This window comes from Perognathus longimembris, chromosome 11 (assembly GCF_023159225.1).
Source record: "Perognathus longimembris pacificus isolate PPM17 chromosome 11, ASM2315922v1, whole genome shotgun sequence".
NCBI classification, from domain to species: Eukaryota; Metazoa; Chordata; class Mammalia; order Rodentia; family Heteromyidae; genus Perognathus; species Perognathus longimembris.
In genome coordinates this window covers 55,137,248-55,158,786 of record NC_063171.1, presented here as the reverse complement: position 1 = coordinate 55,158,786, position 21,539 = coordinate 55,137,248, and positions in this window count along the sequence as shown.

The following is a 21,539-nucleotide window of genomic DNA, read 5'->3' as shown; positions in this document are numbered from 1 at the left end:
CTGTGCTGCACACAATGGCATTCGATATACACATTTCTATATCCACAGTGGAAAGAGGATTCATTTTGTATCTAGAAAATATCAGGTGCAAGGAGCCACCATGGACATACGCATCATCATCATCATCATCAACATCATCATCAACATCACCATTTGAAATGATGCTCTGGTCCCAATCCAAGTGGGGCAGTACCAGATTATTTCATCTGTGAGAGAAGAAAGGATCTACACTGAGTTGCCTCAGATAACATTCTAGAGCTTCCCCAGAATGGCAGACCACCTCCTTCACTGCCTTTGGCATCTGAAAGGTATTCTAGAACCAAGTTCTCTGCAGAGGCTTCTGACAGTTCCTTCAACACCATCCATCACTTCCCTCCTTATTTTCTATGTTTGGTTCCAAGCCAGCCAGTGAGATATCCTTCAGACCCCGTGGCTGATGCGATTATTATAGAAAATCCTTTTTGTACTTTGGATACTGTAACTTATCTTGTAACTTTAAAAAATATTTTACTTCAAACAAAGACAAAAAGGAAGGAGAAACTCTCCTGGGCCTTCATCTTCCCTCTCACAAGTTCTTTCTGGCCCACACCTTTTCAACTTGCATTTCAACTATGTCACCTGCCCTTTCCTTCCATTCTATATCAGATTGTGAGGACAGCTCTGTATTCATTTTTCATGTTCTGGAAAAAAAAAAAACACCATTGCTTTTACATATCATTAAGGAATTAAGAGGGTAAAACATCTTACCACTTTGAGACACCCAAATCTTAGCCTTTTTATGGATAAGAAAAATAAAGAGACTCAACAGGAAACTATTATTAGCTCTCAGTCATATGGCTAAGCTGTGGTCTGGTCAGATGAACACAAGCTTCCCAGGTTCCTGGCTCAGAGCACCACCTGCCATGCCCCACTGACATTGTGAAAGCGGAGGGTTGGATCTCAGCCTGCTGAGGGAGGTGTGGTCAGTGCCTAGCCAGTAACACTACCATACACAGTGGAATCACTATGACATCAAGGCCTGCCATCTCAGCTAGGTCTTCTTATAATGACCTCCCATTAGTTGTAGGACCAGATATTCCTTCCGTGGGAGCTTCCTAGTCTCTTTCAAAGGTGTCCTCATTTATGGTATTCTGGTGAAAAAAAAAACAATAGCCAACTGCTGCTCAACTCCTTCCCCCAATACCATTCCTTCCCTCTTCCTCTAGTTTATTTATTTATTTTTACTTTTGCTGTTGTTTTTTTGTTAATTAAATTTTGTTGACAAGGTGTTGCACAAAAGGGGTACAGTTACATAAGAGGTCAGTGAGTACATTTCTTGTGATATCTTACACCCTCGCTTTTCTTTCTCTAGTTTATTATGTAAGCAAACTTTGTCTACATAGTTCAGATCTCACCCCTTTTTATCTCCAATTCTTTTGTGCATTCCATTTTCCCCCTTTGTATTGTTTTTCCTCTTGAGCAAATAAACACACTCAGGTCACACTCACAAACAAAATAAAACAATACAGATCAAACAGTACCCTCTTACCCAATCCTTTTACCTTCTCCTTGTAGTTATTACTTGCTTGAAAGGTTTACTATTGTACCAAGGGATTTCAACTCAACATATCGGTTTTTGAGTACAATGCACCTGCATTAACCTCACCCTGTCCCATCAAAACTTTATGAAAGTTTTTATCTATACTAGTTGTTTCTATTTACTAGCATTTACAATTTCTCTCACTCAGTATTCATGTCCTTATAATGTGCCTTCCAATACTACTTCTTTCCAGATATGAATATTTTTGTAGTGTAATCAAATGCAATGGGTCCTTCTATGGTCAAGTACAAAGCCAATAAGCATGGTCAGATGATAAAAGAGTAGAGAAAGATTTATTAGCTGTAGCAAATGAGAACAGTGTTGTTATTCCAAAAGTAGTGCCCTCCAGACCCCTATGCGTAGCTATATAGGAAATTAATTTAGGGATGGGCTCGGTTTAAGGATATATATTGTCAAGCTTGGTCACTTTAAGGTCATAGTTCGATAAAAATATAATAATGGACACATTTGGGGCATGCTTAGCTCAAGGTTGTGTGTATCACATGTTCAAAAGGCTAAAATGGACACAGGAACACTTCTGGAACTGCTCACCTTGCACCATTAAATATGACTAACAATGCTACCCTGACCAGGTTCATCTTTAAAAAAAAAAAAAAAAGGTTTAGCTTCAAAGGATAGAACACTCTGAAAGTGCAAATATGGAAGTTGCAAATATAGGAATAACATAGAATTTCCCCATCAGGGCTTCCTTGCTTCATGGTAATAGGAAGACACCAAAGCCTTTCATATGACCAACTCTCTGTCTTTATCTTCTTCTTGGCCAAACACCCAATGGATCAGACCTGTAATCCTAGTTACTTAGCAGGCTGAAAAATGAAGATTATTGTTTGAAGACACCTCAGACTGATACATCTATGATGTTCTTATTTCCAGTTAATCAGCAAAATGTCAGAGGTAGAGGTGTGGTTCAAATGGCAGAGCACTGGCTACAAGTGCAAAAGCCAAGTGAGAATGTGAGGCCCTAAATCCAAGCCCCCATATCAGCACTAATGATTTAATTAACAAAAACAGCCTCCTCATATGATTCTCATAAAATTGCTGCTTTCCAGTTTTCCTTCTATCCTTCGAGCGCTCCAGACTCTCTTGTGAGCATCACGTTCTTCCTTCCTTCCTCTAAGCATTTATATTCACAAAGTGATCTTATCAGAAACCATCTAGGGAGGAAGAATCCACAGTCTGTATTTCCAGCTCAGATTTCTTCTTTGAGACTACAATAAGCAACCGGTATGCTCAATTCACAAGCTGAATATTTTCAAAATCTTACATCAAAATCCTAGAAAAAAAATCATTATTTCCTCTTTGTATCACTGTCTCTGCATGTTGCTCTTAAGATATTCTCAATGTTGATGAATTTCCCAAAGCAAGATCCATGATTCGTTCTTTCCTTTCTTCCTACAAATTTCTGGGATCTGGGATACCCAAGGTCAAGACAGTTTGGTTTATCTGTTGAAGAAAGCTATTCACTTCCTAAATGATAGACTGATGCTATATGACCTGAAGAAGACTAAAAGCATAAGAATATTTTTTAAAAAATAACTAAAATTGTATGATGCTTCTTTTATAAGAGCTTTAATCCTTTTCTCAAACAAATAGGTAGTTGAGGTCTTTTAGCTTCTATTTCATAGGCAACTCTTTAATACAGCTACCTCCCTGCTTTGGTCTGAATCCCATAGGGATTAAAGCAATAGGCATCTACTCATTTCCACGAGCCCCATTCCAACACATCACCCTCCCTGCAGATAAGACTAAACCACTCAAAAACATAAATTTGATTCTGCCATACACCTCTATTAAAATCCTTCAATAGCTCCCCTTAGTTTTCAAGATAAAGTTCAACCTCCTTAGTTTAGCACATAAAGTTCCCTGTGATTGGCCTCTGAATAATTTTCCAGTCTTTCTCCCTGGCCCATCACTCTACTTAACACGTTTCCAACACTAGCAATATGGAAGTGGATGGAAGTGGATGGAAAAGAGAAAGAAAGAAAACAACCCTGTCTTACTCCTTTAGTCTGCTCTACCAGAATATCTGAGTCTGGGAAATTTATAAAGAACAGATATTTTATTCTTATATTTCCAGAGTTGGGATGCCCAAGAGCAAAGCAATTTGGTTTGTCTGTTAAAGGAAGTGATATACTTCCAAATGGTATTTTTGATGCATATGACCTGGAGAAAACCAGAAGCATAAAGGTATTAAAAAAAAAAAACTAAACGAAAAGTGTGCCTCTGTCCTTTCTGCATGAGATGAATGTCTTCCTCATCTTACCCCAATCCCCCCCTTTTATTTGGGATGCGCTCACTCAATTGTGAAATTCCAGACAACCGCATTTTCTACCATGTGTTCTACTTGATGCTTTAATTTGATTTCTAGTTTACGTTATTTCTGTTGCTGGGGAGTCCCTAGGACAATTCTTCTCCCTTTGAAGGAATGGATGGTTGAATGAATGGAGGAGCGAATAAATAAACGGAGCCGGAGATCTCATTCAGCTTGCATCTGCGTCGCCTAACCTAGTTGCAGGCATATATTTAATGAAAATTTATAAAACAACAATTTCCCTGACTGTTGTTTTCAGACAGTTATACAAAATGACTAAGTAGCTTCATGCATTTATTTTTCCTTTACAGAAGCTGTGCCAACCATCTATGTAGTTCATTCTAGGGAGTGCCCGAGTCAAATCTGGTGTGGCTCTTAGCCTCCATGTGGATTTCCTCTACCTACTCTCTAATAAAGAAAAAAACCCACAGAATTGCCAGGGTAACAGGCAGAGACCTTGAATATGACATTCCAATATGGTAAGGAACAAACCAGAGTTGAACGGTGGAAGTTTCCTCCCAGGGATCCCGTGACTTTTCCATGCATGCTGAGACTCTTGACTGCATGGATTTGGGGGAATCCAAGCAATGGGGGACACTAAAGCCTTTCAATAAAAACACGATATGCCAGCCAGCTGCAAATCCTACCTGCAATTTCTTCCCTTCCTTCTTCGATCCCAGGGAAATATGTCAGTGGATGCTGTCAGATAAGAACAAGCCATTGATCTACAGGGCACAAGGGAAGGCTAGAATATTGATGTGGCTAGTTCTCAGTGGGTCTAAACTGCCTCTTAGTAAATGAGGTGCCTTGAGAATTCAGGCTTCATGGACTGAAAAAAAAAAAAAACACCGGAAGGAGTAAAAGTCATCTGCATGTTCAGCCATTGCCGCCAATAATTATTTGAGCCTGGAAAACAGTGATTAGGTAATTAATTAAAGCCCTTTCTTCCCCTCACCTTGACTTTAACTCTTTTCTTGTGTAGGCTTTTCCCCCCCAATGCACAGTTAAGTGTGCGAAGATCCGCTGAGCAGTAAAATACCACTAGGCTAAGCTCTGAAAGGCTGGGGTTCTTTCCCCAGCTGACTCATTAACATTTTCTTCTTCTCTCTTCTCAAGTATTGGTTTATCAAGAAGTAAAATGATCATTTGTTTGCAAAATTGAAACATTTTTTTCACTCTTAGTTAGCATGCGATAATTGTGCATACCTAATGAGGAAGACTAAAACAAAAATTCTTGAATAGTAAGCTCATGAATAAGACTTGAGGCTCTGTTTCCTCCTTGAAATGTGATGCAAATTTAGATACCTGTATCCATTTTTCCTATAAGAGAGAATCATATTTTATTTTAGATTCACAAGTGACTCCTGGTTATCCCCAAAGGTCATGAAATTATAGGTTAGGCTATACCTCAGGATTTGTTCTCCTGTGGGGAAATAGCTGAGAATGAAGGAAAGAACTTGAATTTGTGGGTTCAAATCCTAGCTTTTTCCACTTACTTCCCATCTAGCTTTGAGTGAGTCGCTCCAGCTCTGATTTTACTTCTTCATCTATAAAAGAATATGTAGTAAAGCATGGGAGAAGGAGTGCACACAGTAAAATGTGGCCAGCTGTCAGAATTGCTCACGGATTGCTTTTTCCACGTAGATCTAAGGAAGCAGACTCTTGACAACCACTATCTCACCTTCCTCCCCAGCCTTCTTATATCTGATGAGCTATTGCTTTCTCTAGTGTGCTCAGGATGGACAGTCTCACCAAGAGACTCACTCAGAAGAGTGAGGTATACAGGGCTCAAGAGCTCTGTGCATATGATTATATAAAATGATGCTTATAGGAATGAACTCCAAGGGGCTGGGAATATGGCCTAGTGGCAAGAGTGCTTGCCTCATATACATGAAGCCCTGGGTTCGATTCCTCAGCACCACATATATAGAAAAAGCCAGAAGTGGTGCTTTGGCTCGAGTGGTAGAGTGCTAACCTTGAGTAAAAAGGAAGCCAGGGACAGTGCTCAGGCCCTGAGTTCAAGGCCCAGGACTGGCAAAAAAAAAAAAAAAAAAAAGAAGAAGAAGAAGAAATGAACTCTAAGAAATGAAAGGGTTTCTTATTATACTGTTTGTGGGGTTGGGGTTTGTTTTTTTTTTGCTTTTTTTCTTCTGTTTTCTTTCCCCCCCCCCCCCACTTTTGTCACTGTTTTTGATTTCTACACCCTTAACTCATTTGGGGAGGGGAAGGGGAAATACAGAAACAGTGGGAAAAAAGGGGAACGAAGGCAGCAGCGATACTTACTAGACACTACATTGGCAATGAACTATACAGTTTAAGGTGGAGGGGTGGTTGGGAGGGAATAATGGGGAGAAAATGAGGGAGGGAATAGCACTGTCCAAAAAGAAATGTACTCGTAACCAGAGTTAAATAACTGTAACCCCACTCTATATATCACCTTTACAATAATATATATATATTTCCATAAAAAAGTCAACCAGCAATAAATTCAAATTCTATACAAAGAAAATGAAAGTGAGACATCAAATCAACTAATACAATTAACATGTTTTTGCAAAAAAAAAAAACAAAACAGAAATCCATTGAAACTGAAAGAACTATTCCAAGGAAGGAACTGGATCCAGCTACTATGATATATAAGCTTAGATCCGAACCAAAAAATAAAATAAAATAAAAAAAGAACTTTCAAAAACCTTATTCTAACACTTCAAAACCTGGTAATCCCAGGCAACCACTAATGTCAGGGACTGAGAGGAGGAGGAAGCAGCCTGCCAGCCTATACCTGACCAGAGGGGTTCTTCCTTGTGCTATGTAAGCCTGGCAGACCAAAATGTTTAGTAACAGCCCATATCATCCTACAAACATTTAAACATTTACTATATCCATATCTATATGTGTGTGTGTGTATAGTGTGTGTGTGTATAATCAAGAGTCTGTCTACTTTATATCCATACCTTCCTTTCTTTATTATACTTTTCTCAATCTATATGTAATATTTTTGTGTGTGAAATCTCTTTTTGATTCCAACAGGCTCTTGAGGTTCAACCAACAGTTACTCAATAAAAATACACCCTTATAACAAACTAAAGGGTGTATATTTAAAATTACCACCATCTTTAAGGCAATATGACCTTCAGTTTGTAGACTGAAGGAAGTGATGTCATGAATGTAGTAAGACACAGTCCTTGACTCCAAAACTTTTGGACTAAACCCTGGGGCTTCAAGACACAAGATGAATGTGGTGGGTTAAATAGGGTCCTTGCTTTATATGGACCAGTACAAGACACAGGCCCATGATGAATAGAAGATGATGACGTAGATAAGTTGTGTGGATATGAGAAATGAGCACAGGAGGCTTTGAGAAAATCCAGTTGGTAAATGGAGGAGGGTGTATTTATAAATTTAAAAATTTAACTGAAAGACCTTTTGGAATGCTTGAGTCTTGAGGGTGGAGAGAAACTGACCTAGAGAAAGGAAGCCACTCTTTGCATACGGGTGAGAATACAAAAGGCAAGACTGAAATCTCAGGAAACCCCAATGTCTATGTCATATTGACATAAACATGCCTGACACTGTGACTTGTGAAAAGCTCTGCATTCTCTTAGGGGAAACATGAGCTGCCCTTCTGCTGTGAATGAACCTGTGATCTGAGCTCTGGTGCTCTGGAAAGAAATGAGAGCTTTGGGGAACCAGAAACAGGTTTTTGGTTTTTTTTTTTTGTGTGTGTGTGGGGGGGGGGTTCCCCTCTCCCTTCTTCTAACCCACACATTCCAATCGCAGCACAAAGGCTATAATTTCCCTGGGAAGAAGTTGTGCTGACCTCAGGTTTTCACGAAGAGTGTGGTATTTCTGCTTGGTTGCACAGACAACGGAAACACTACTAAAATAACTAATAAGAATGATGTCCCAAAGAAAGCTGCTGCATCGGACAGCCAAGCTAAGTTTACCAGGAGCACGTTGACCTGAAATGAGGAAAGCCAAGTGATTAGTATAGGGAAAATCCTGAATGCCCCAGAGCCTGGGTCCATCTAGCAAAGCTGCCTCTCCACTTCCTCCTTTCCTCCTGCAGAAGATAGTGGTCCAGGGCAGAGCTGATAAGAGAGACAAGGTGGAAGGGCTCTGGGGCACGAGCAGCTGGGAAACTGGTCTCTGTTTTCATTGTCTCATTAATTAGATCGACATCTTCCTTGACTTGCCCCTTTCAAAAACAAGGAAACCTTTCTCATTCCTGCCCGGTAAACTTTCTAAGTGCTTGATTGCTGATGGGTCTCAGCAAAAATAATGCACAGGCCTGGTCCTTGACTTCTAGAAGTTGTGGAAATTAAACTTGACATTAGCATTATTGATTGGATTTATTCAGTGCTTGAACGAAGACAGCCAAATCAGCCAGAACAAGTGTTTCCCACTGCATTTCCTTGACTGAATATGCATGAAGGAGATGCCCTTATCCAACTCCTATTTACTAAAAGTATAATGGATTTAAGTTTACCACTTTGGCATTAATAAACCAAGACTTATAAAGAGAGGAACATAATTTAGCAATATCCTATCTAGTTTATTTACTCCCAATATGACTGATGGCATAGAAGCAAGAAGAACCTCTTGATATAAAAGGGCAATCTTTTTAAAGTAATTTTAGAGATTGAGATATGCTTAAATGAAAAATGCATCATGAGGAGAATAGAAAAATGATACCCAGCTTTTATTAAGGACTTCCTCTATACAGACATTGAGTTTGAGGAATATAGATAAAGATCTCACTTCATCCCATGAAGCAAATGAGGAATGAGGCACTTAGCTGCCAGGAGATAAGATGCAACAGAAAATGAAACACCTTACTTCATTCTACAATAAGGAATCTGTTTCATTGTCCAACTTCAGATTGAGTCACGAGGAGGAAAAGAGAAGAGGAAAGAGAAGAGAGAGAAGAGAGAGAAAGAGAGGAGAAAGAGAGAGACAGAGAAAGAGAGACAGAGAGAGAGGGTAAGATGGAAGCAGAGGGGATGTTTAGCTGTGTCCATTCACTCCGAATACAATAGATTTCTTATTCACTGTATCAATTCAGACAGCAATAAATGAGTTGAGTTCTGTACATTATGTAGACCATATAAGATGATTGACGTCTATGGTTGTTCATTTGAAATTTCTCAGAGGACCTTCAAGCATTTGGGAACACTTCTCAGTAATCCCTTATGGACAGAACACCAAGTTGGTGCTACATATTCCTGCCGTGTGATTGGAACAAGACTAGACTACTCTCAACACCCATGCTGACTTGTCTGTGTTGCCACTCAGAATGAGATTATAGCCCAATCAGAATACTGAAATATTAAAAAGACAAAACATAAGGACAGAAAAGGAAATACATGTTTAAAGAAAAGACAAGAAGGTATGGAGCAGAAGATATAGGATTCTATAAAGCCATCACTGAGAAGATGCCATGAGTAAGACAGGAGATAGCCAATCCATACAGAGAAACAAGGAAAGGGAAGCCACAGTATGTCATGATCTTAACAGCAGAGTACATGAGGGAGAGTAGCAGACAATTGTCTGCCTGCCAAGAACATATGACCTGGTTGTCATAACTACAGTCTATTCTGAAGTACGTTCTCATTCTCCATGGTTTAAGGTTTCCTGTTTTCCTAACTTTCTAAGTACCTAAGACTAAAAATTCTTATAAATTATCAAAGAGGCATAACAAAGATCTGTCTTTCTAATAACACATGTAAAACAAAATAGCCCATCTTTGGATAGGAAACTATCCAAAGTGTGTGATAATTAGCAGTGTATATCTATCATCTATACACATGTACATATACACACATACACATTAGACAAAAACACTGACTACGTAATAGATTAAATCAGAAATACAATCACAGGGAAGCAGACTCAAATATTTGATGTAAAAATAGAGGTATAAAGAAAGGTGAAAAATGCAAGCTTGAAAGTAATTAATGTTTATATTCTTTTTTTAAGAAGTTGATCTCCCTCTCAATGTTATTTGATCTCTTAGTTTGTCTTTTGTTTAATACTACATGTGAAAGACTTGAGAAAACCAGAAGTCTGAGCTGAACCTCCTACAGAACTGTATTCCACTCTTCAACCAGAGCTACAACCTAAAAATAGGTTGAAAACTTTAAGAGGAAGAACAAATTAACAGTCCCAACTCAACCATAAAGCAACTTGCCTTCTGGCATGCCCTAGTGCGGTCTCTGAGTACTCAGTATAGATTTAGGGGAGGTGACTCCTGACGTCTCACATTGGCTATCCTATCATCCTGCAATATCAGTAAGAGGAGTGTTCTAAAGTAAAAGCCCTAGGGAATTCAGGCCTACTCACAGGTAGGAATGCAATGATGACTTTTCCAAATAAAACAGCTCTCCAGCCCTTACTAGGAACTGTGCTGAAACTCTACCGACCTGAGCCTTCTTCAATAGGACCTGCCACCACTCATAAGGAGTCCATATGCTGACAATGCAATATTATTTCCATACTTTTATTTCCATAAGACTTTTAGCCAATGTTTACTCTTCAAAGACCAACAGGGCTTTACTGGCAAAAGAAAGACAAATAGCAAAACAGAAAAGGTTGGTCATGAAGAAATGGGCATTGTCTGGTACTTAAGATAATGATCGATTTAATTTCTACAACTCTCAGAAGTCAAAGAGCTATTGATCCTACCAGCAATTAAGTATATCAAAAACACAGCTAAATTTATAGTGCAGAAATGATCCATGTTTACCTTTTTAAGAAAGAGGTAAGTTGTCTAATATGTCTAGTACTAAGGACTTCTGGTTTTGACTATGGTATAAATCAGATTTACACTCCTGGCCCAAACAACTAGAAAAAAAGACAAATACAAGAAATATATATTTTAGCCATTGAAATAATTTAGCATCACACTATGAGTCATAAGATATAAACATGGAAGGTAAAAGAAATAAGGTAGTCCCTATGGTTTCAGAAGATTAATGTTTGGGAAAATATCTAGGCTGCTACTGAAAGCAAGGAACCCAACCTGAGCTGGATGATCTTGCCAGACAAAGAGATGGAGTAGGGGTTCATGGGAACCAAAGTAGCTAGAATGTTCAGGAAGTACATAATAGAAGAAATGCAGGAAGAGTCCCTAGATATGAAGGAAGTTCCCTTTAAATCTCTGGCCAACAATCAGCAATTTATAGGAATTATAATTATGATATAATTCATGGATCTGACTATAAGAAAAAGTAAAATGAATGACAAATTAGCAAAAGAGAGGCAAGGAAAGAGAATGATAACAGACTTACACTGGGTATGCAGTCAATTAATATCACTTAAAGACGAACTGTGATGTTATAAAACTCTGTATGGAAAGTTTAGAATCATCAACAAAAAGACTATGGATAAGCAGCTCAAAGTAGATATATAATAAAACCTTAGATTCAATCAATCCAAAAACAAAAACAGGAGCAAAGGAACAACGTGACAAATAGAAATGGTAAGGAAAGTAAGTCAGGTCCAGAGAGACAAACGTTTTGTCTCATATGTGGAAGCTAGAATTAGTTAATAAATGTAAGATAAAATCTTGGATAATATTAAAGTATACAAAAATGTATTAAGTGAAAATAAACACAGAGACGTACTGAAACAGTGTAATTCCTTAGAAAGCCAAAATCATTGTTCAACAAAAGAAACACCAGAAAATGGGTACTCGAAAGAAACCAGGAGAGGTGAACTGGGGACAGGAGAGGGAAATCTATAAATAAAGAGAAGAAAGGAGGAGAATGCTGTCAAAGAAATTCAACCTATACCTTACAAAATTAAGAACCGTGAAGGGAGAAGCAAGTTGGGAGGGTCGGTTGAGAACAATGAAAGGGATGACATTGATCAAGTTACATTGTATTCGTAAACTGCTTTGTTGAATGGCATGTCCTTTGTACAACTAAAGATAATTTCAAAAATACTTTGAAGAAGAAAGAAAAGAAAGATGGTAGACATAAAGCCAACTGTGCGGATATTTACAATAAATGTGAATGGGAAAAATAGAAATTATAGCAGTGGATTTTAAAACAAGGACTAATTATAAGATAGGTAGGTAGATGATAGCTAGCTAGTTAGCTAAACACACGTATATTAAAAAGTTAAAGGGTTGGGTGGCTTGGTGATGTAGCTCGATAATACAGCGCATGCTTTGTATGTTCCAGGCCCTGAGACTGATTACCTGGTAACATAATAGAGTAAGCCAAAGTATAATATATACATACATATATTACAAACACTAATAAGAAGAAATTGTGTATCAGTATTACCGTATTAGTTCAGATATGGGGCTTTTGGACCCAGAAATATAAGCAGGGATGGGGAATGGCCAGTCACAGCAATAAAGGCAAAAAGTCCATAAGGGCACAAATTTTGTAAATGTGCCTGCACATTAATACCAGAACATCAACATATATGACACAAAACTGATATTACTAAAAGAAAAAAATTCAAATTCAGTTACTGAGAGATTGCCATATTCCTTTCTCAGTGATAGACAGACTAGCTAGTTATACACTCATAACAACAAGGATATGAAATAATCAAACTACAAGATCAACAAACATGAGCAATTAGCATTTATAGTTTTCCACTCAGTGACCATGAAATGCTCATTTGGTTTTGAGTATACATGTGCTATTGTCCAGATCAATTATAGTTTGAGCTATAAAACATGGATCAAAGACATTTAAGAAAATTAAAAGCATGTGCTGTCTGACTATAGGATGAAAATGGAAGTGCATAAGACAGCTTTAAGTTATTTGGAAACAAAAAATCACGGTCCTTAATAACACATGGGTAAGAGAAGAAATCAAGGTGAAGATCAAAATATATCTCGGCATGTGTATAAATAAAAAGGAAATACATCAAAATTTATGGGGAAAAGAAAAAAACTCTCAAATCTATTAACTAAATATCTATCTTAAGAAATTAGATGGGGGCTGGAGATATGGCCTAGTGGCAAGAGTGCTTGCCTCGTATACATGAGGCTCTGGGTTCGATTCCCCAGCACCACATATACAGAAAATGGCCAGAAGTGGCGCTGTGGCTCAAGTGGCAGAGTGCTAGCCTTGAGCAAGAGGAAGCCAGGGACAGTGCTCAGGCCCTGAGTCCAAGCCCCAGGACTGGCCAAAAAATAAAAGAAAGAAATTAGATGAAGACCACAACATTAAATCCAAAGTATAAGAAAGGTAAAAATAAAAAGATGAAAGCACAAATAAAGGAAGTTCAAACATGAGAGCAGTAGAAAAATCAAAGAATCATAGACTGATTCTTTGAAAAGATCAATAATATTGAAACACCTCAAGTCTTGGACCATTGTAAGGGAGCCACTACTCACAATAAGGTATTTGAACAATTAAAATGTGGTTAGGATAAACGAAATATACTGTGGGTATAACATATATACATATGTGTGTGTGTGTGTGTGTGTGTAAGATTTTAAAGATTTATAGAAAAAAATACAGCAAATATTGCAACCTTAGATTTAATAAAAAGCCTAAACAATTTAAAAGGCACAAACTACAAATGAAAAAAATTGTAAATGTTCAAGTTTCTCTTCAAGGTTTTGCTATTTATACGATGTGTATGTGCACGTGTATTTGTGTAACCTATAGACTAGGAGATGTATTTGCAAAATATAATTGACAAAAAGGGGTTGAATTCAAAATATTAGGAACTCAATCATCCCAGCCAAGACATAGTAAAAGACAACCCAATTTAAAAATTGGGTAAAAAAAAAGTAATTTCAAAAATCAAAAGACGTATGAATATATAGATAAGCGTATTATAAGATGCCAAATACCATTAATGACTGGGAAATGAAAGTTAAAACCACAAGGTACTACCAGAATACACCTTATGGAAGAGCCACATACAGAACTGTTAAAAACACAAAATTCTGGAGAGGAGGACGTGGCCAGCTGAAGCCCTCACACACAGCAAAATCTTCCATCACTTCGGGAAACAATTTGGTAGTGTTTTATAATGTTAAGCGCACACTTAACCAAAATAATTAATTTCCATCCTGACAGTCATCGAAAGAAAGAAAGAAAGAAAGAAAGAAAGAAAGAAAGAAAGAAAGAAAGAAAGAAAGAGAGAGAGAGAGAGAGAAAGAAAGAAAGAAAGAAAGAGAAGAAGGAAGGAAGGGAGGGAGGGAGGGAAGGAGGGAAAGAAAGAAAGAAAGAAAGAAAGAAAGAAAGAAAGAAAGAAAGAAAGAAAGAAAGAAAGAAAGAAAGAAAGAAAGAGAAAGAAAGAAAGAAAGAAAGAAATAAAGAAAGAAAGAAAGAAAGAAAAGAGAGAAAATATCTATATACATAGACTTGTCACTGTTAAAAATGATTAACATCCCAACCCAAAGTCCCCAGGAATATCCTATAGCTGAACAAGTTGATATTGTGTTTGTTTATCTGTCATATATTAATAATTGTACAAGTTCACAGTTCTATAAGTCAAATTATGAGTACAAGGTGATCAATGCCACTGCTTCCATCATTCTCCCCCTTCCCCGCCCCCATTCCGACCTTTAAGTTATCTAGTTCCATCTTTACATATTACACATTAAGCATAATGAGCACTCTAAATATTGATCAAACCTCATCTACGTGTTCTCTTAAACCTGATGGGTTCTTACTCTATGTAAACATTCTCTATAGTTCTGAATTTAAAAAAGAAAGACAAAAAGGGAGAGAAGAGGAAGATATAAGAGAAAATAAAGAAAAATTTTTAAAAAGAGGAAAAAAAAGAAGAAAAGAAGAGGGAAATATCTACTCTAGTCTTGAGAAAATAATGATCCAGATCTTGGAAGCATTCTAGACTATCTCTTCTCTCTGGAGCCAACTGACTACACTTTTATTGCTTGTCATTAATTTCCTCCAAGAGTATACCAAGGTATACTCTACAACAGGGGAAAAGGTGAAATTTTTTAGTGGATCCCTGTAGTTACTGACTGGATAAGAGGCAGCACTTTGCCACTTTTCTATCCTTAGAATCACTTTGTCCATCTTTCCAATATTTCCATTTGCATACTCACACTGAGTGCTATCCTTGCTCTGCAATTAAGGCCAGGAAGCAAAGCACTGGTGTCTGAAACTGCTTCCCTTAGGAAGGGAAATGTGTGGCTATAAGGAGATGTCCCATGCTTTCTGCTCAGATATATTTATTAATGTGAGTCATACTTCTTAGGTTTCTTTTAGGTTAGAAACTGTCTCTGTCGCTGTGTGTGTGTGTGTGTGTGTGTGTGTGTGTGTGTGTGTGTGTGTGTGTGTATGTGTGTGTTCAGGAAAGAGGTGGATAGTTATAAAGCTGGCAGATTATTTTGTCTGTTTAAAACAGCAGTAGTCAGAATGATTTATGAGAATTCTTGAGCTTGTATAATGCTTATTAATTTAATAAGAATGGTTATTGCTTATAATGGAAACTACCTAATAAAAATAAGATGGAAATATCCCCAAAGTAATAATTTTGTGTCAGCTCTGATTCTTCTCATATTAACTTCTCTGCCCCAAATTTACAGAGCTTCCAACACTGGTGCTAACATTTGGCCTCTTTCCTGAGTCCCACACTTTAACCAGTCCCACACTCTCCCACTCCTCTGACTGCCCCCCCACCGCAGAGAAGAGGCCATCCATTGGAGTGAGGGGACAGGTCCACCCAGACTCTGTGTCCCCTCCCAGAGCTTAGGTGATGAAGATTTGGCCCAGCCTGCTTGTATATGCAGCCCTGACACCACATAAATACTCACAAAGGCCCCGGGGTACAAGTTAGAGCCGGGAGTAGGAAGAAGGAAGATGATGGCAGGAGCCAGGCCTTGCCACGAGCCCCGTTCTACCACATTCAAGAGGGCGCTCTGTGAATCCCGAGTGCAAGGATCCTAAATGTAATGTAAGCCTAGTTATCTGATTGTTTCTTGGGTATAACCACACTGATGGCTCACACCTGTAACCCTAGCTACACAGGAGGTTGAGATCTGAGGATTGCAGTACAAAGCCAGCTGGGGCAGGAAAGTCTTATATTATGAGAATCTTATCTCTAATTAACCATCAAAACACTGAAAGTGAACCTATGGCTCAAGATGGTAGAGCACTAGCCTTGAGCAGAAAAGTTCAGGGACAGCACCCAGGCCCTGAGTTCAAGCCTCATGACATGACTGACAAGAACAACAAAAATGTATTGACCTAACAGTGAGTTTGTTCGATTTAGAATGTTTAAATGTCTAAACATCTAGAATGGAAACTTCCATTTGGCACTTTTACCCTGGGGTTCTCCAGTGATAGGATCAGGACACCCCCTCCCCCAAACTGGTGGGCAGGTTGAAGAACATCCTTTCCTCCATATAAAGCAGTTTATGCAGAAGGCAGCTTCCTTATGACAGACCTAAAAGGAAGCAAGTGAAGTTGGGCCTGTCCGTGCTCTGAATTCTCCCGGCTCCTCCATGGAGAGATTTTAGAATGGGGTCTTCAGTGCTCTGCGTCCCTCCCATTGATCATTGCACTTAATTTAAAACTAAACTAATAACTGGAAGGGTTCTCATTACAAACTCTGATTGGTGGTCTATTTAATGTACATTGACCTTAATTTGCTACCACAGAGATTAGTTGAAGAGAAAGCCAACTCTAGCATGAAGGGGAGGTGTTTTTAAATGAATTAAAAGAAACTGTGGGAAGTAATTTTGAGCTGCCCCAATGAAATTGTTAGCCAGGGAAGAGGGCAAATCAAACAGAAAATAATAAGATAATGAAGTACTTGGAGAGTTTATAGGAAAGAAATATGTATGGGGGGAGGGATGAGAATGGGGTACTTTTTATCTGTATAAATCCAACCTTGATCATTTCTCTAACTTTGCACTTCAGGTACGGGTGAGGATGCACCTACCCAGTGGAAATTGGACAAGGGCACAGGAAGAAAGTCCCTGGCATGTGCTCTGTGGGTTTTGCATAAAGTAACCCGATCCATAAGGCTGTCCAACAGCAATCATGTCTTCATCTAGCTTTCTCAGTGGGAAAGAAAAAAAATTCTTTCTGAAAATACTCTTAGTTTGTCTCAAACTTGAGATGTCATCAATTTACCTTCAAGATCCATGAAGAAGGGAGAGTGTGACAAATGTTTTACTGCAGCGAGGAGAGCTTATGAAGAACTTGGAGGTTGACAGGTGTCCACATGCTCAAATGATCTTGACGTTTGTGACAGTGTCAAATAGACTTACTGGAAAAAAGACATGTGGGTTTAAGACATGGAACCATGAGACAGAACCTCACGCAGCCTGGGCAGGCCAGTGTGAAATTTGGGACAGACGCAGTAGAAAGCAGGCCATCTATCTATAACAACCCCCCATCTCCCTAGTCAACAAACTAGCCAGCCAACCAGTCACTTATTTTGTCACTTAGCATATAAAGCTGGGCATTGAAGATTCAAAGATAAATAATACCTAGGTCTCTTCCTGGGACTGGATCCTGCCCTGTCCGGGCACTGTGAAAGACACACAGTAGGTAGAGCTGTGTTAAATATTCTTATGTCCTAGGTGTTCATGCAACCAATGGATCAAAAGAATACAGGGTATATGTACATGGTGAAGTACTATACAGTCATAAAAAACAAAACGTATGCCACTCGCAGAAGATAGATGGAACTGGAGACCACCATCATTTGGGGTTATGATAGGCCAAACTCAGAAGAACAAAATACTTCATGTTTTCACTCATTTTCAGAATCTAGACCTAAAATCAGCAACAACAACAATATTAATACATGAATGTAAAAGATCCATCTTTGATGAGAGAAGTCAAAGAAGAAAGGACAATGAAAGAAGATGGTGACACGACTGTGAATATTATCAAGGTACATTACATGCATGTGATATGTATATGTGAAAATACCATCCCCATTGAAAACCTACTAAAAATGGGGAAGAGGTGTAAGAGGAGAGGGATGATATGAAGCATAATAGTGGGAGTGAAGTCTGTCAAAGTACACCATATGCATGGATGGAAATACCCTTTGAGCAATTAACATGAAGTGAGAAGAATCATTGAAAAATACCTGTGTGATTGATCATAGCATGAATCTCTCCACTAAGCTCTCAGATATTAAACAATGGTACCCATAAAGCTGATGGGTATTTTCCACACCTCGATGAGTTTACTAAGCTCTCCTCAAGCCACCTAGTAAGATTCTTCTGCACTTCCTTTTGTTTTGACTTCTCTGTGAAAGTTCCTCTACTCCACAGCCTCTCAAGGTGCTTGCAAAGGATAGAATCTAGCTTCACTAGAGTGTTTTGTGTTGGTGCCCTTTGAGTGGGACTGCCCAAGACCTATATCTTATCTGCACAGGTCTCATAACACACTGTCATATTCCCCTTGCTTAAGTCTGCCCTTAGCATTGCTTTCCTTCCTCTCTCCCCAGGGGTTAGAGACCATAAAACAGCATCTATTCATTAAAAAGTATCGAAGGGACTGATTTAGAGCATTTGCCTCTCTGTGGAAATATTAACATATTCTAAAGTCCTTGAAGAAAAAAAAATCTTCTAGTGGGTACCACCTCTTCTCTTATTCCTAAATTCTCCGAAAAATGGGATGGAAAGGGTTTTCCACTACTATAAATGATTTTGAAAAACCAAAGAGAAGAAAACTATCTGTCTCTATAGAGAGTTAGAGTGACATGACAGATAATTAGGGCAACCTGCTTCCCTCAGATGGGAAGCTTAGCCATATCAAGGACTCAGAGCCCCCAGCCTTTCTTTATTCCCTGGTGGATTCCTTCTCTGCAAACAGCCAGCTCTGCCAGCTGACAGTGACTTTCACCTTCAATCCTTCAAAGTGACCTTTTTTTTTTGAAAAATCCCTTTGCTATGATGCAGAATAGCAATAGCTGTGCCATCTTGGCTGCAGTTTGTGGGTTGTTGAAGTGGAATTGAAAGGAACCCCAAAAGAGATGGCCTATCCAACAGGACTATGTTTTGAATATGGATGTACCTCACATTCTGTATTTTCTGATGTGTGATTTCTCATTTTTCACTTGACATCTGGGGAAGCAAGGTAGTCCCTGGGTGTAGGTGTATTTGATTGGAAAAAGAGAGAGGAGGGAATGGGGATGGGGAAGGGGAGGGAGAGAGAGAGAAAATGAGAGGGAGAGGAAAATGGAGAGGGACAGGGAAAAGAAAAGAGAAGGGATGAGGGGAGGGGAGGGGAAGGAAGGAGAGGGGAGGGGAGGGAGAGGAGAGGAGAGGAGAGGAGAGGAGAGGAGAGGAGAGGAGAGGAGAGGAGAGGAGATGCTTCCCCTGCAATAGATGATACTGAAATACTTTCGTGTTGATTTGCAATAATGCTTTGAAAAGAGAAAGAGGAATGGTGTAGCAAATAGACAAATTTACCCAGTGGGCTTCCTGAGATCAGAGCTAAGGGCTACTGAATGGCTACAAGAACTCTTTTTAAAATATGCATTTCAGGAGAAATTAACATAGGTTAAAAAAAGAATTCTCATTAATTTTTTCCTCCCATTACATAGTTATTCACTTAACTTTCTCATAGTTTTTCTCTATGTGTTTACTAATTATTGGATTTCCCCCCCCCAAAAAAAAAAATTGGAGAAATTACAAGTAAATTTGGAAAGAAAGATCAGGAAACTGACCAGGATGGAAAAGCATGAAAGGACCTACACAGGCAACTACAGGCACTGCTCCTAATATTGAATTACATCCCCAGTCCTTTCTCTTTATTCACTCAGTCTCTTCCATAAATGACAAGCGAGAAACTGCCACCACGTCAACTCCTATCTCAGTGTTCTAGAATATCTCACTCCATCAAAGGAGTCTGACTTGTGTATCCTAAGTGACTAAAAATGATATGCAGTAAATCAAAGAAATCCATGAGTCTTTCCATGTCTCTCCCATTCCAGAGCTGAGCCATAAACATGGCTGACTTACCTGGGCCACACCCAGTGCTGGTTATTAAAAGCAAGGCCAGCTCCTTTCCTCAATTCTGCTTTCCTTTGCTCCTCATGTACCTTTTCATACCCACTCTTTGTCCCCCTAACAGTAGCAACTACAATAAAAATGGCTAACATTTATGTACTACAAAGTTTCTAACATGCTCTGAACACTTACTATACTGCCTCATTCATTGCCTCCATTCCAAATGCCATCATTTACCTCTTCGTCATCATCACTGAGGGTTTAGATGGAGGAGTTAGGATTTGAACACAAGTAGACAGGTACAAAGCTCACACAGGACTCTGGGTCTCTCCCACATATCTGCCCTAGCTGTACTCTGCAACTAGAGTATTGTCATTAGTCTGGAAGATACAGGTTTGTTAAAAGCGTCAGATTTTTGAGTTATTGGGATCAACTCAAGGGAAGAAAGCTTAATTGCAGCATGAAAACTGTGAGGAGTTAGCTAAAAAGAAGACATTCTTGAAGGCAAATCTTATTTATAAGCCATTGGGTTACCATTTTTTGGATTGGAATAAATTTTGATAAGAGAATATATATGTTTTAAAAGTAGTTAGGGGCAGTTACTCTTCAAGTAGTAAAGAGATTCCTGGAATTTTACAGACCCATGAAAATAATGGCGAACAAGTTCTTGGTAGTAGGCACTTCTGGCTCTCTCTCCTTTCTCCATCATACATGGGGAAGGATTCTCTTTGCCTATTAGTCCACAACTTAACATTACTCATCTTCTTGCTTTTCTCTTGATTTAGAATTGTTAAGAAAATAGAATAGCTTCCTCTAAGTGAAGGATTACCAATCAATTGGTAGTGGTTGCCACTAATGTTCAAACAAGAAAGCCTGGCAAACCAAAAGAATGCCAAGGCCCACTCTTGCCAGCATTTGCTAACTGTGCAGAGAATAAGCTCTCTCCTTGGAATGTAGCCCCTCTCTACTTCCCTAACTTCATTGCCTTCCATGTATTTCTCAATTTAGGCTTCAAACATGCCAGATCATCACTTGTAGTCTCAGAAGTCACTATATTCGTTTTTGTCTGCTTTGTGTTTGTTGTTGTTGTTGTTGTTTTGTCTTTTGGCACCATTATGGGGCTTGAACTTAGGGCATGGACACTTTCCCTTAGGTGGGATGTGTGTGTGTGTGGTTTTAATACAAGGTTTACTCACACCCTACTATTTGGCTTCTTGCTAGTTAATTGGAATTAAGAGTCTCACACACTTCGGTGCCCAGGCTGGCTTTGGACCTCGATCCTCAGAGTTCAGCCTTCTATGAAGCTAGGATTACAGGTGTGAGCCATTCGCACTGGGCTATGTCTGTCTCTTTGGACTTAGTATCTTTGTCTAAAATGCTTGTTTACTTGGTTAATGTCTATTTATCCTATAAAATCTTAGAGTGGTGTCACTTCCTCAACATAAACTATCTTTCATGGCCACCTTTGCCCACCAGCATTCATCATGTATATCTCTGCATACATGGCAATTGCAAGATTTGCTGTCATTGCTTTTATCATGTAAGATTAAAACTCACTTATTCATATAAATCCATCCTCTTTAAAGGTAGAAACTATATTGGTGTGTACATTGTATGCCCAGGCGCTACCAGAGTACTTAGCACATATTAAGAAACTGAAAAACACTGAAATCTTAAACCAAATATTGCGTATCTGAAAT